The sequence below is a fragment of the Sorex araneus genome, chromosome 1 (assembly GCF_027595985.1).
Source record: "Sorex araneus isolate mSorAra2 chromosome 1, mSorAra2.pri, whole genome shotgun sequence".
In the NCBI taxonomy this organism is placed as follows: Eukaryota; Metazoa; Chordata; class Mammalia; order Eulipotyphla; family Soricidae; genus Sorex; species Sorex araneus.
In genome coordinates this window covers 126,249,580-126,263,858 of record NC_073302.1, presented here as the reverse complement: position 1 = coordinate 126,263,858, position 14,279 = coordinate 126,249,580, and the positions used below count along the sequence as shown (strand labels likewise).

Genomic DNA, 14,279 nt, shown 5'->3' with positions numbered 1-14,279 from the left:
ACCTACTTGTGTGCAGGGACAGCCACTCATATTGCACGGCCCCAAATTACACAGTGGCTTCGCCGTCGGGGCTAGGCTGGGACCACAAAATATATCCTTGGAATCCCATGAGCCGGATTTGAACCTCCAGTTTCCAGAGGTAAAATGCGATCCATTGTGTGTTGCTTTCTCAATAAAATCAATAACTCCTTCCCCTCGGCACCACAATTTCACATTTTCACTTTTACTCTATACTGCCTCTGGCTCTAACATTCCCCACCGCCCCCCCCCAAAAAAAAAGGTGAGGAGTGGGGCGGGGGGGGGGGGGCACATGAAGACACGCTTTTCCTAAGAATGAAAAGCATCACTCCCTAATTCTTAAAAAGCAGCTGGGCTTTGGGGCGGTGCTTCTAAACTATGGAGAAAAATTCTGAGATTCTTCAGCTTCATCCAAGTCTGTCCTGGAAGCATCGTCTCTGGCTGGGCACTGCAGAGCAGCTATTTCCAAATTCTTGATTTCTGATTTTATCTTTCTTCATAGAGGGATGGAAAACTCTGGAAATCGGTGCAGGAGAACTTGTGCGGTGGTGGCGGCTGTGCGGAGTGTGAGGGAAGCCAGCTTTTCACTTTGTTTGTGTCAGACAGAGAGTTTATTTACCGAGGCGAGACAGACACGCGCGTTTTCATCTGTATCAGTTTCCTAAGGGGAGTGTGACAGACTGCTCGCCCGAAACTCGCCAGCGATTCCGTGCAGAGCTGCAAGGAAGGCGGCAGGAAGGTCCCTTCCAAGGGAGCAGTCCTGCGCCCAACCCCTGGCCCAGGGCAGCTCTCTGCTAGGACCCAGCGCCTCTGGCAGGAGGCGAGAGAGTCAGGGTAAAGGCGGCCCTTTGTCCGCAGGTCCCCCCAAGGGGTTCGGAGGACTGCGTGGACCACATCTGCCCAAGTGGCAACCCCGGGAAGGAATCCGTGAAACGCAGGTCGGCTGGATCCCACCCCTTTCCTGCCGAGAGTTTCCCTTTCCTGTCCTTATTTGCACCCTCCCCGACCCCCCGGGCCCACTCGGGGCGAGCCTGGGGCCGCGGCTGGGGGTGGGGTGAGGGGTTGGTGCTGGCCCTCCTCTCCGGGTCCCCGCGGCTTCCCGGCGACCGCCCCCCGCTGGCGGCGCTGGCCCAGCCCAGGGCGGCCGCTCGAGTTCCTAAACAGTTAAGTTTGGAAGACTCCGCAGACACGTTGAGGGGGAGTTACCCAGTCCAGGCAGCAAAAACATCCCGGCGCATTCCAGGGGAGTCCTCAGCTGCCAGCATCTGATTAGAACCATATCTCGCCGGGAGTGGCCGCGCCGCTCCGAGGCTCCCGGGCCCGCGGCTATTTAAGCGCGGCCCGCCGTGTCGGCCGCGCGGCAGCCCGGAGGCTCGGCGGCGGCGGAGTCATGCTCGCTTCGCAGCGGCGCTAGCTGGCCGGTGAGTAGCTGCGGCTCTGCCTCTCGGGCTCCTTGGCCACCACCACCACCCCGCCGCCACCACCCCCACCACCCCGTTCTCCTTTCCCCTCCTTTGCTTTTTTTTTTTTTTGGTCCCCCTTTTCTTTCCCCCTCTTGGGATGTATGCAGACCTGGGACGGTTGCAGGAGTGAGGGGTGGGGGGTGGGGGGATGAGACCGGGCATGGATGTGGGTGGGGGATTGGGGGGGGGATGCACGCTTTTGTGGCCTGACAGCCGAGGAATGCCTCCCCCTCCTCGGGAAGCATTTACCTTTGGGGTCCGACTTCCAGATGTCAGCTCCTGACATTTCCCAAGCGCCGTGTGTGTGTGTGTGTGTGTGTGTGTGTGTGTGTGTGTGTGTGTGTGTGTGTGTGTGTGTGTGTGTGTGTGTGTGTGTGTGTGTGTTTCAAAGCTCCGTTGGGCAGCCGGCTAGGATACTCCTGTGGTTCCCGGCTGCCTAATTAACTCCCCCAAGGGTGTTTATGTTTTGCGGGGTGACAAAAGCTAGGGACCTGGTTTGTGCCCACAAGCTGCACAACTCTGACAACCTATGACATTAAAATGTGAACTTTGTCTTACACCACATTCTTAAGAAAGTATCTGCTCGAGAGAGACTGAACAAACTTGTTTTAAATCTCCTTGGACGCAGGGAACATTTTGTTTGCTGGCTTGCTGTATAAAGGGACTGGAAAGATTAAGTCAGGATTCTAGAAAAAGGGGAAAATGAATGGGTTAAAACCAGGGAGCCCCAGTCAACATAGCGGTTTTCATAGCATAGAGCTGACTCTGTTATTTGTTTCTGCCCTCCTTTTCCTCTTGACTTAATTCTTAGCCTGGAATTCAGGTCCGTGGTCCATTTCAGTGGGGAGCTGTTTGAGTCCACAGGGAAATGTAACTGGATTAAAAACACTTAAAGAATCTGGATGTTATCTCCCCCACATCCACCCCTCCACTCATTCTCCCCCCCCCACACACACACACCTTTTCCTCTTTCTTTTGAATTTGTGTTTGGAAGGAAGAGAGGTACTCTGTAAAATGAGAAGAGCAGAAATAAGCTTCCAGACACATGGAAAGACTTAAAAATTATGGAGGGACGACTTCATGAATAGTAAATGTTGTTATTGCACTATAAAGTGACTTAATGAAAAAATTTCTGGCCCTAATCAGGCAAAGCAAAGGACGCAGGGGAAGAAGGAAGTAGCACAGAGCTAACTCACAGTGGAGGGGAAAGATGGCAAAGAGTGTCACACAGCTAGGCTCCAGAATAGTTTTGATGAGCTATAGTATTGACCTGCCGTGCGGGCTGGAGCTTGGCTCCCAGTCAGATGCATGTACTGCCTTCTGGGAGGGGCAGCTAGCTGAAGGCATGGCAGCTGCCAAAGGGCTTGTCTCCGTGCTCCATGTTGTGCGTGTGCTTGCTTCTTGCACCTGCAGCCAGGCCACGATTAGGCTGAGCTCTCCGCCCCATCTACCCAGGTTCTGTCTCTGCTCTCACTGGAAGAAGTCGGGCCTCCAAGAACCTGTTAGAAAGTTTATTGCTCAGAGAGAGATCAGATTGCACGTGGGTTACGGTGCTTGCCTTTGCTTGCCTTGCAAGCGGCTGACACTGGTTTGATCCATTCCCCAGTACCACAGTATCCGGTCCCCTGTGCCTCCAGGTAGCCAGAAGTAAGCCCTGAGCATAGCCAAGTGTGGCCCAAAACAAACCTATCCTCCACCCCCCCCAATAAATGAAAAAAGAAAAGGTACGTTTTCCTTAGGAAGATAGGAATATTTGATAGTTGAATAGTCTTTAATCTCTGGAGAAACATCTTTTTTTGGTAAAGTCTATTGACAATAAAGCAATGCCATATTTACCCAAACACTTCAGGTGTAATATGGAGAGACTCCTAGAGAAACACACCCTGAAGGCCATATGGTCTTTTCCAATGGGTATTTCTAGGACAAGCTTTCTAAATTCCTTCTCATTTTCCTTCTAAGGCAGACTAGATTTTTTTTTTCTGTCGCAAGGCAATAACTTAACTCCCACCTACCCTTTCTACTCTCATCTCCAAGCCTTCGGATTCCAAGACTTACCTAGAAACCCGTTCTCCTAATCTTTATGTATGTACGTAGTGAGTAGGGGGATGTCTTAGTAGTTGTCTGTGACTGGTCTTGGACCTAAGAATATGAGGGAGAAAAGGGTCTCAGTGCCTGCTGAAACCTTGCCTGGTTTAAGAACATAATCCAGAGTCCACAGTTTCTTTCAAGACCTTTTATACTTTAAGATTCAACTGGAAGTCCAAATTGCTATGCACTAGCCTGATTGACGTGTTGCCATGTTCAGAGGAGTAAGTGGGTTCATCCACCATGTTTGGGTGGGAGAGAATTGCTTTTCAGACACTTACTGGCTTGCAGACAGTGCAGGCATCTCGGAGCTAGTGACAGCGGTTTGGGGTTGATGTTCACTGGCTTCCACAGTCAATCCTCAGAGACCTGGAGATTCAGAGAGAAAACAGAAATCTTGCAGAGTGGCCCTGGCCAATAGGATATGTTGCATTTGGAAAGGGGGCAGGGAGAGGAGTCACACTCGCTGATGCGCTGGGGTTACTCCTGGCTCTGCATTCAGAATTTATGCCTAGTGGTGCTGCGGGACCATACGAGATGCCAGGGATCAAACCCAGGCCAGCCTCGTGCAAGACAGACGCCTTACCCACTGTACAATCACTCCCACCCCATGTGTTGCATTTTGGTGGAATACTGAGGCAATGTTGCTTGACTTCTAGTTCTTCCATCTGCAGAAGTTTGCTATGCTTATAGTTTTTAAACCTGGGTAGGTTTTAAAGGCTTCATACTTCTTTCTTTCTCAGTATCTGCTGACTTGAGAATTTAATTAGTGCCTTTCTTAAAATCAGAGCTAAGATGCTGAAATACTTTTGTTTTTATTTGGGGTCCATACCTGGCAGTGATCAAGGCTTTTTCCTGGCTCGGCACTAAGGAATCACTTCTGGTGAGCTCAGGAGACCCATTGGGGTGCCAGGGATTGAATTCAGGTCGCTGTGTGCAAGGCAAAAGCCCTACTCCTATACTACGACTAATATGCTGAAACATTTGAGAAGATGGCTAAAGTCTGAGCTCTCTGGGGTTTGAAGATTGCCTCACTGGTCATTATTAGAACATGCCTCCTCAGATGGAAGGTCCTGAATCCAGACTGGTCTGGGGAGTTTGGGGTAACTGACCAAACAGGTATGGTTTTCTACCCAACAACCGGAAAGGAAAAAAGAACCAGACTGGCAATATAAAACACCTGAGTATTGAATGTGGCATTTTAAAATTCCTTCTGGCACTTCTGAGTAATTCTACAGTTGGAGCTGTGCCTCTGAATTGCACAAAGGTAGCCAAATCAGTTAGGTAAAATATCAGCGTATCAGCGACATCAGGTATATGTATAAAGAGAACCTCTTCAAGTAATGTGTCTTGACTGCATTAATCCTGTGAATCAGAGGGAAAGCTGGTTTTCCAATATTTTTTACAAAAAAAAAAAGTTTTTGTTTGTTTGTTTGTGGGTCACACCCAGCTTGCTACTGACTCTACCCTCAGGAATCACCTTTGGCAAAGCTTGGTGGACCATGTGGGTTCCAGAGATGGAACCTGGGTCAGTTGCATGCAAGGCAAGTGGCCCAGCCACTGTACTATCACTTTGATCCCGTGCTAATTTTTGATTGAAGAACTAAGAATGCTAAGCATAAACTCTACGGGTTTTTGTCAGATTCTGCCTTGCCCCTAGCACATACCTTATAGAATTATGGCATCTGGAGGATCATTGCCTCAGTCCAATTCCCAGCTGGTGTGACCTTGGACAAATTGCATAACCTCTCAATACTTAGGCTTCCTTATCTGGAGAGAGTAGTACCTGCCTCGTGCCTGTAGTAAAGACTGTTAATCTAATACACTTATTATCCTGCTTGACATAGAAATGTATGTTGTTTTGGTTTTGAACCCCCTAAACTAAAGGGGGAATGGAGCATTTCTTTGTCAGAGTTGGGAAATGTATGGTCTGTTTTGGTTTTGTTTCCCTGAACTAAAGGGGGAGTGGGGAAAATTTCTTTGTCAGAGTTGGGAAATGGATGTTCTGGTTTGGTTTTGATCTTCTAAACTGGGGGTGGGGGTGGGGGTAAAGAATTTCTTTGTCAGAATTGGACACCTTTCCTCCTACCTGAAAAAATGTTGTTCATTCAAGCACATTAATAGTAACAAAGCCCTCCGTGTATGCTTGTGTTTGCTCAGGCTCCAAAACACAGGGCGTTCTCTCTGTTCTCCTCCTGGAAAGCGGCAGTTTGGTTTGGTCAAGTTAATCTTCTCTTTGAACATGAAATGCTCCCCCCTTCACCTACACCCCCACTTTGGATTCCCTCAGAGAGGGAGCAGTCCTTTCCCCTGAAGTCAGCATTATAGCAGAAGGAAGTGGGAAGGGAGGGACCACCCATACTAAACTGAGTGCCTAGGCTAGAAATCAAGTCTTAAGTGCGTGCAGCCCGGACTGTCCTTGCCCACATAGCTGGGCAAGTTGCCATGGTTACTCCCCTTTCCCGCATCCTTCTCCTATCCTGGACGGAACCCTGCCATCTGGGATAAGCAAAATCTGAACAAATTGCTTCCTGGGCTAAAAATGGAAGTTACTTTTTTTTTCTTAAGTAAGGTAGAATCTCTTCTACCTACTTCATCTTTTTCCTCTTCTAAATTGATTTAACTCTTAACTTTAATGGTGTAACACTTGCTAATTCTTACATTTTATGACATTTCAAAAATGCAAAATCTATTGCTGCAACAGAGTAGCGTTCTGGCAATTTTTCTCCTCCGGGCCATAACTCCCTCAGACTGCTCTCAAACTAGCTTGAGGCAGATGACCTTTAACTGCCTTAAACTTATAAGCATTTGAATGTAGTTGGAGGTTGGTAAAGTGTTTAGTTGTAGGGACTTTACTTACCAGGAGGCAAAGTGAGGGCTGTCATTTTTGTTTTTAGGTAACAAAAGAAAAAAGCTGATAGAAGGGAAAGTAATAATCCTGGGAAAACTAGACACTTTCAACTTGGAAAAAATGTTGGTGAGGGCTTTATGGCTTGATAGTATCCTAGATATAAATCTCTTTCTCCCTAGTAATGTTGAACAAAATGTTACTCTAAAATGGAATTAGATCTTTATGTGGCAAACTGTGGCAAGTTCCCATTTAACAGCAAAATTAATTAACCATTGAAGATTGGAAACTGAGTTGGCTAAATGTGCATTTTCCACCAGACTACAGCAGCACCACCTGGTAACTTATTTTGAAAATTCTAATTCTTGGTTTCCATCTCAGATCTCCTGAACCAAATTCTAGCTGCAGGGCTCATCCAGCTGTATTCCAACAAGTTATCCACATGATGGAAGAGTAACTTTCATAATTGAGCTGTTTCATAACTCTGCTGGGTGGAAAGCATAATCCACAATCCTACAGTCATGGAAAAAACAAAGCAAAAATTAAGTGCAGTTCAGTTTAATAGAATCTCAGAATGCAGAGAGATGAATCACAGGCTTGGGACTTTTTCTCTTAAATTTTAAATATTTCATTTTTTAATTCTAGGAAAACGGATGTGCTCTTTAGTTATATATTATCACCTCAATCCAAATATTCTCCTTTCCTTTGTTGTCTATATTTTTTAATTAATTGCATTGGGTTTTTTTCCTCAGGGATCACTCCTGGTTCTGCACTCAGGACTCACTCCTGGTGGGCTCAGGAAACCATTTGAGATGTTCTTTTTTTTTTTTTTTGCTTTTTGGGTCACACACGGCGATGCACAGGGGTTATTCCTTGCTCCGCACTCAGGAATTATACCTGGCAGTGCTCAGGGGACCATATGGGATGCTGGGAATCGAACCCGGGTCAGCCGTGTGCAAGGCAAACACCCTACCCACTGTGCTATCGCTCCAGCCCCACCATTTGAGATGTTCTAACGTGCGTCCACCATGTGCAAATTGAGTGCCCTACCAACTGAACTGTCACTCTGACCCCTTGATTACGGTGTTTAAAAAGCACAATTAATCTCAATTTATCAGCAGACTCTCACCGTTGTTTCTTTAAAGAAAAATTCCAGTAAACAAGTTTATTACTCTTGAGCCATATGATTTCCTCTAATATAAAAATAAAAAGGGTTTTTTTTTTGTATGCATGTATTTTGTGTCATGCCAGAGTTCTAGTGAAGACCCATCTATCCTGGTGAATGAATCTACCATGGCAATTTATCTTTTATAGAATTTAATGGCTTATGAAGCACTGTTCCATTCTCCAATTTGACTTTTCCTATAAATAACTTGCAATAGAAGAGATATCTCCATTTTTTCTTTTCTTTTCTTTTCCTTTTTTTTTTTTTTTTAGTTTCCATATGATCAGATTGCCCAAGGCCCTATCTTTTAGAGGCTGGAACTAGAATTCAAGTATGAATCATTGTGGCTCGAACTTTGGTGTCTAGCTGAATGCTTAGTATTTATTATGTTGTAAGGTTGTCAGTGAAAGAACTGTCAGCAGGTAAATTGTAAAGAAAAGTAACTATGGGATGCAGAGAACTTAGAATCTAGAGTCTGCACTGACCTTCGGATCTGATATTGGAAGCACAATTGTGCCATTTCTTAGACCTATGACTCAATCTCTCTGACCCTCAGTTGCTTTACCTTGCAAAAGAGCTCTAAGAATGATGGATGCTAATCAGATACTGATGTTGAGCAGAGATTATTCCCTAAAGTGAAAAATATAATCATATACTGTAGCAGTAGAAAATCTGAACTCTGGTTTTGAAAAAGCAGCATAGGGTAATAGTTAAGAACTTGGCCTCTGTGCTACAAATGACTGTCCACAACCCAGCTTTTGCCTCTTACAACAAGAAATATGATGCCTGAACAATTTTTTCTACAAGTAAAATGGGTTGCCTTCAGATGTGAAAGAAGCTATAAAAATGCTTTCTTAAAACTGCTGTTTCAGAAATGATTCTATTTTAAACTGTAATATCTAATGCAGTAATTAAGTCAAAGTTTTGGTCTGTTTTATGAATTTTTTGAATTTATCATTTGTTTACAATGATAGGACTAAGGTTTGAAATTTCTACATGTGTTCAAGTCTCACTATACCCAAACCACAAAAATTCTAGTAGTATCCCAGGGGGGCTGGAACGATACCACAGCGGGTAGGGCATTTGCATGTGGCCCACCCAGGTTCAATTCCCAGCATCCCATATGGTCTCCCAAGAACCACCAGGAGTAATTCTTGAGTGTATGAGCCAGGAGTAACCCCTGTGCATCTCTGGGGGCAAAACCAAAAAGCCCAAAGGAAAAAATAAATAATTCCAGTACTATCCCTATCAAAATGACCCCTCTATTCATAAGCTGATATTTGGATATGAAGTTGTTCTTATTTGAGCTTAAGGCAAGCTAAAATCTGAAGAAGGAACTAGGCTGGAAATTGGAGACCATCTCCTACAGACTAAGAAGCTATTAAGAGTTGTGTGAAATAGTAGAATGTGTCAATATTTTATAAACAATACAGATACACACATGGTAACCACTTGCAGTTACCACTTAGACCTCCTTAAATCTCACCTGAACAGGACAGTTGAGTCCTCCAAAGGTCCAAAGTGAATCTATAGTGAAAAAACCTGAGAGGGAAACAAACTTCATTGAATGTGTCCATATTGGACACAGCTGCCCTCCTTGTTCTAAATATTTTACCCAAATGACATCATTTATTTCCATATTTTAAGTATCTTAAGATGTCAAGAGTTTTTTAAGTCTTCTGTGATATGTAATACAGATGCCAGATGATATTTGAACATTTATAATAGCCAAAATAATCCAAAATATGTTTGAATGTTTGTCAGAAGACAAGTTTAGTCAAACGAATTCTGAACTATTTTGTTTTGGGGACACAATGGTAATTCAGCAGGAAAACATACACTGTACCAGAGTATCAGAAGTATACAGTTGGTACTCAAATATCTTCTAATTAAGCAAAAGTGGCAGCTATATATATTGGCTTATTACATCAGCTTTTGATGGTGGTGGCATTTTTTTTACTTTATGGGGATTTATTTTGGTCCTATTTTAGCATTCCCTCTAAATTTAAATATCATAAAAGTGTGATTTAATTTTTCTTCTATCTATAGTTGATTAAAAGGAAGTTTGATATTTTTTATCCTTGGGCCAAAGTTCAATTATAGTTAAGATTTTTCAGAAACATTGATGTCTTTAAATGAAGAGAATATTTTTACTGAATTTCCAAGCTGTTTCAGGAGATTACTTTTATGCAAAGAATGATTTTAGTTGTCTGATGGGTTTTTCTTTGAGATTTTTTCCATTTATTCAACTGGAACTAAGTCCCTAGTGACTAAAAAGTTGGTGGTAATTGGAAAGTGGATAAAAAATAAACAGTACAATCTTCAGAGGCCTGAGAGAGGCACTTAACTGAGTTGATTTCTAAAGGAAGTGTGGAGTTGGTTAAGTCAGTAAAGGTAATGGTAAGGGAAAGGAGAAGTGCATACACAAATGTTGTATGGATAATGCACAAAGATTACTGTCTCACTAGTTCTGCAAAAGAAAGTACAAGTAACAGAACAGTAAAAGGTGTTGTCATTCGGAAAGGGATGATTTTCACTGAGTTTTACATGACAGGGCAAGAATTAGATCTTTATTTACTAAGCAGAAGCTCTTTTTAAAAACTCAATTCAGGAAAATAAAATGCTGGCTCATAAATTAACCTGATATATTTGCAGAGTGGATTTGAGTGAAGATTGAAGAAAAGCCTTAATTTCATGAAAAATCAGCAAAGAACCAAACTATTAAGGAATAAATGGAAAAGTGTGTATTACCTATAATCTCTTAAGTGCACTGCACTTTACCAGACTGTCGGACTTAGAAAGGTAGGAGAAATGATTCACTGACCTCAACCTCGTTGAGTTTGTAAAAGAGTTCCTATTAGATCAGAGAGCAGCAACAGGTCACAGGGAAATGGTAGGTTGAAAACTTCACTGCAGTGGATTTGGGATGACAGTAAATCTAGAAGGGCGAAGTGAGAGTTAGAAGTGAGAAAGGCAATATGAGAAAGCATGGCGTGTGTGGGGGGGGAGTGCTTGTGTATGTGTGTGTATGTGTGGATTATGTGTGGTGTGCATGTGTCAATGTGCATACTATGGCATACTTCTACCTATGGAGGACTTTGAATCTCTGTTTGACTGCAAATAGAAGAAAAATTAAGTATTGGTATCTAATACAAAACCAAGAAGCCATGATATCCGATAGAGCAGATTGCAAAATTTGGTCATTTATGAGTAGTTTCTTATAATTCAGATTCTCATTGAATGTTGTTGAGAAGTTTGAATAACTAATTCAACCTACAGAGAGTTTCTTTATGTATTTGAATATATTAAGAAGTATTTATGCTCTGTGCTTAGGGATTTAAAATAATGTAAAATGAGTTGGCTAGATGCAAGGGATCAGATGTTAGTGATGTAAGGTTTTTAGAGACAGAAACTTGTAGTGGCAATAGGCAAGATTGCAGAAGGAATGCTAGAATTACAGAAACTACTTTTTTTAAGTGGAAAGGAAGAGGGAAATAAAGGCAATTATGGGAAATGCTTGCTCAAGAGTTTTCCAGGTTCAGCAGACATGTGAACAAACTCATGCTAAACTGCACAATGCTATTGTGGCTCTTTTATATCCATGTAGGAAGTCAGGCCTGCTGTTCTGAAAACAGACAGCACATTTTCAGTTTTCTATACAAGAACAATGAAGAAACAATTAATGAACGATACCATGCTCTGCCTTTCGATCTGGCGTTTCAAGAAGCCATCATGTATTGGTTTTCCTCTTTGAAATTTGAGATTCAACAATCTAAGGTCAAATATGCAAGTACCACTGTCATCACCTTAGAAAATCTGACAGTTTAGGGCTGGAGAGATAGTATAGTAGGTGGGCATTTGTCTTGCATGCGGCCTACCCGGTTCTATCCCCAAAACCCCAAATGGTTCCCAAAGCCCACCAGGAGTGATCCCTGAGCACAGAGCCAGAGAGCCATGAGACTGCTATCGTGTGGCCCCCAAACCAAACAAAATTTGTTTTACTCTTAAATAAAATCTGATACACTGGGGCTGAAGAGATAATACAGTGGGTAAGATGCTTGCCTTGTACACGACCAAACACTTTCCATTTCCCACATCCCATATGGTCCCCTGATCCTGGCCAGGAGTGATTCCTGAATGCAGAGCCAGTAGTAACAGCTGAGCATTAAGGGTGTAACCCAAAAAACAAAAGAAAGAAAATCTGATCATTTAGAGTGTCTCAGAACAGAGGTTTGTATCTTCTCTGAATTGCTTACACTTCAGAAATGACAAAACTGAATGCCAAATAGGCACAGTGATTCTGGTGTTGATGAAAACAGTTGATTCAGGATTGAAAATCACTTTGTAAGATACACCATTTATATTCTTTAATAAGTGAAACAATCACAAGATTATTTTTTCCTACCTTTTTCAGGCTGTTATCCTCCCAGCTTACTGTAGAGACACAGGTGACTCAAACATTTAATGTAAACAGTGCCTATCTAATTGATGCTATACTTTCAAAACTGTTGCAGAAGATAACTGAGCCCTTGACAGAATTTGCAACTTTCTGTGATTGATATAATTACATAAGGAAATTACATAGAATTCAATGAAGTAGTGCTTCTAATTTTTCTCATATTCAGCATTATTAAATGGCAATGAAGCTTTCTACCCTAACACTAAGTATATCTACTACTAGCTTTTCCTCTCCTCAGTGCCTACACAGCAAGTCCTCTGAGATGAGAGACAATGTGTATTTTGTCACTCTAGCTTCAGCTTTGACATGCTTAGTGCACATAGTAGGTGTTTGGTTAACAGTAACCAGATGGCGAGGTGACTGAGTGGCTCAAGCCACCCTCATTTGCAATATTAATTTTTAATTTGTTATGGAATAAGCAAAATGTGAAATTCCACTTGTTTTATTATCTATTGGTGTAAGTATAAAAGTTCTGAGTCCTTTTTTTCTAAAACTTTAAGGTTATTTATAATGAGCAATAGCCATATGTTCCTCTACTTTATATCTGCCTAGGGCTTGAGAAAGGCAGACAAGCTGTTATTGAAATTCTCCAGATGGTGTGGTCTTTTCAAGCCCATGGTTTTACTTCTTACCAGTGGAGTATTCATCATAGCTCTATATCTATCTGAGCCAATAGATCTAATCACCTGGCCAGTACCAATTGTAGTAGTGAAGAGTTTTCAACTCGATACTTTATCCAAACCTTATTATCCTCCTGTTTCCCCTTTTAAAATTCCCCACCAAACTGTTGACTAAAGAACTAATAAAGCTGAGCAAATGGATGAAAACTTTGGCTCAGTACTGGATAATTAGGATATTCCTTTTGACTTAACACTACTTCTGCCCAAATCAAAGAAAGCTGCTCTTGTTTTTTTAATTTGAATGTGCAGCTGTATTGTGGGTAAAGATGGGATATCCATTAGGCCGTTTAAAAATGCTTAAATTAGGTTGCCAGCTCATTACTGCCTGCCCAGACCCCCGTTGGTCTATGAACTCCAGTCTGGAAACCAACAGTAGACCATGTCCTGACCAACTTTCACAATCCTAGCATAAAACATTTTAAAAATCTAGTTACCATTTGACTTAAGATTTGTTTACTTAAAAAATATATACATCTTGAGCAACTTTAGATAGAAAATCAACAAATGACGTCAAAGGCGGTCCTATGGAAGGCTTCCTGTGGGTGTCTTCCATATGCTTTGTGATATGTGGAGGTTTACTTTTTACCTTATCTTAGCTTTGGATTTAACTTCACATGACTGATTTCTATACTCTATGATTCTTTTTTAGGCTATAGATTTACCTACATCTTCAACATTGGGATCTGACAAATCAGCAGAGCTCTAGGAGCCTTAATTTTAAAAAATACCGAAAGCCATCTTTCCCCCTCATATCACTCTTCTGTTTAAGAAACAGAAAAACAGAGATCTCTTTCTCAACCCTCAGCTCAACCTCTTTGTTGTTGTTGTTTTTGAATCAGAACGGGCCATGTTCAGGGGTTACTCCTGGTTATGCATTCAGGAAATACTCCTGGCATCCCTGGGGGGCCATATGGTATGCAGGGAAATGAACCTGGGTGGGCCGCATGCAAGGCAAATGCCCTACTTGCTGTACTCTCTCTCCAGCCCCGCACCCTCTCCTTATCCAGCATTTGCATGGTCTGTGCTTTCTAGACTTTCAATCATTAGATGAAACATAAAATTCGAAATAGCTATATAACCTGAGGATCTATAGTGATCCGACTGCTTTTCTCATAGATACCTTTTCAAAAAAACATCCTTTAAGTGCTCTCATTTCAAAATACCACTTCACTCATAGAAGTTTCTTTTTTCTAAAAATTAAAAAAAAATTGTCAACACTTCTGTTGGGTGGAGAGGGTGAAATGCATCTAAGAATGAAAGTTATAAAATCAAATGGTCCTTGACTTTTTCAAAAGTCACTTTTCGGGCACTTTATTATTGATGTTTGAGGGTCACTGAGCATCATAGTTTAGCAAGATGGGATAACCTTGAAGCTGACATTTGAGACTGCTAGACCTTAACCTTTTTTATTTAAAAAACAAGGTTTTCTTTTCTCACGAATAGCTAAGTTTTACTTAAATAGAAGAAACATGTAGTGTTCAGTTACTCAAAGTGGTAAGAGCATGGGACTATCCTACTGCACAGTAATCTGACTCTTGGATGCTAAGGTTCTGTGCTCCAC

General features: G+C 42.3%; 1 protein-coding gene across 3 annotated transcripts in view; it reads left to right on the top strand.

Moving 5' to 3' along the window:
* Nucleotides 1–461: 461 nt before the first annotated feature.
* DAB2 (DAB adaptor protein 2) overlaps nt 462–14,279 on the top strand; it is a 59,343-nt gene continuing 45,525 nt past the window's right edge. For 2 of the 3 annotated variants that reach the window (XM_004605540.2, XM_004605539.2), the window contains exon 1: nt 1,010–1,439. The gene's annotated coding sequence lies outside the window, so the exon portion shown is untranslated. Of the gene's footprint in view, nt 957–1,009; nt 1,440–14,279 lie in introns of those variants that run through there. The other variant, XM_055123703.1, reaches the window with a different exon arrangement.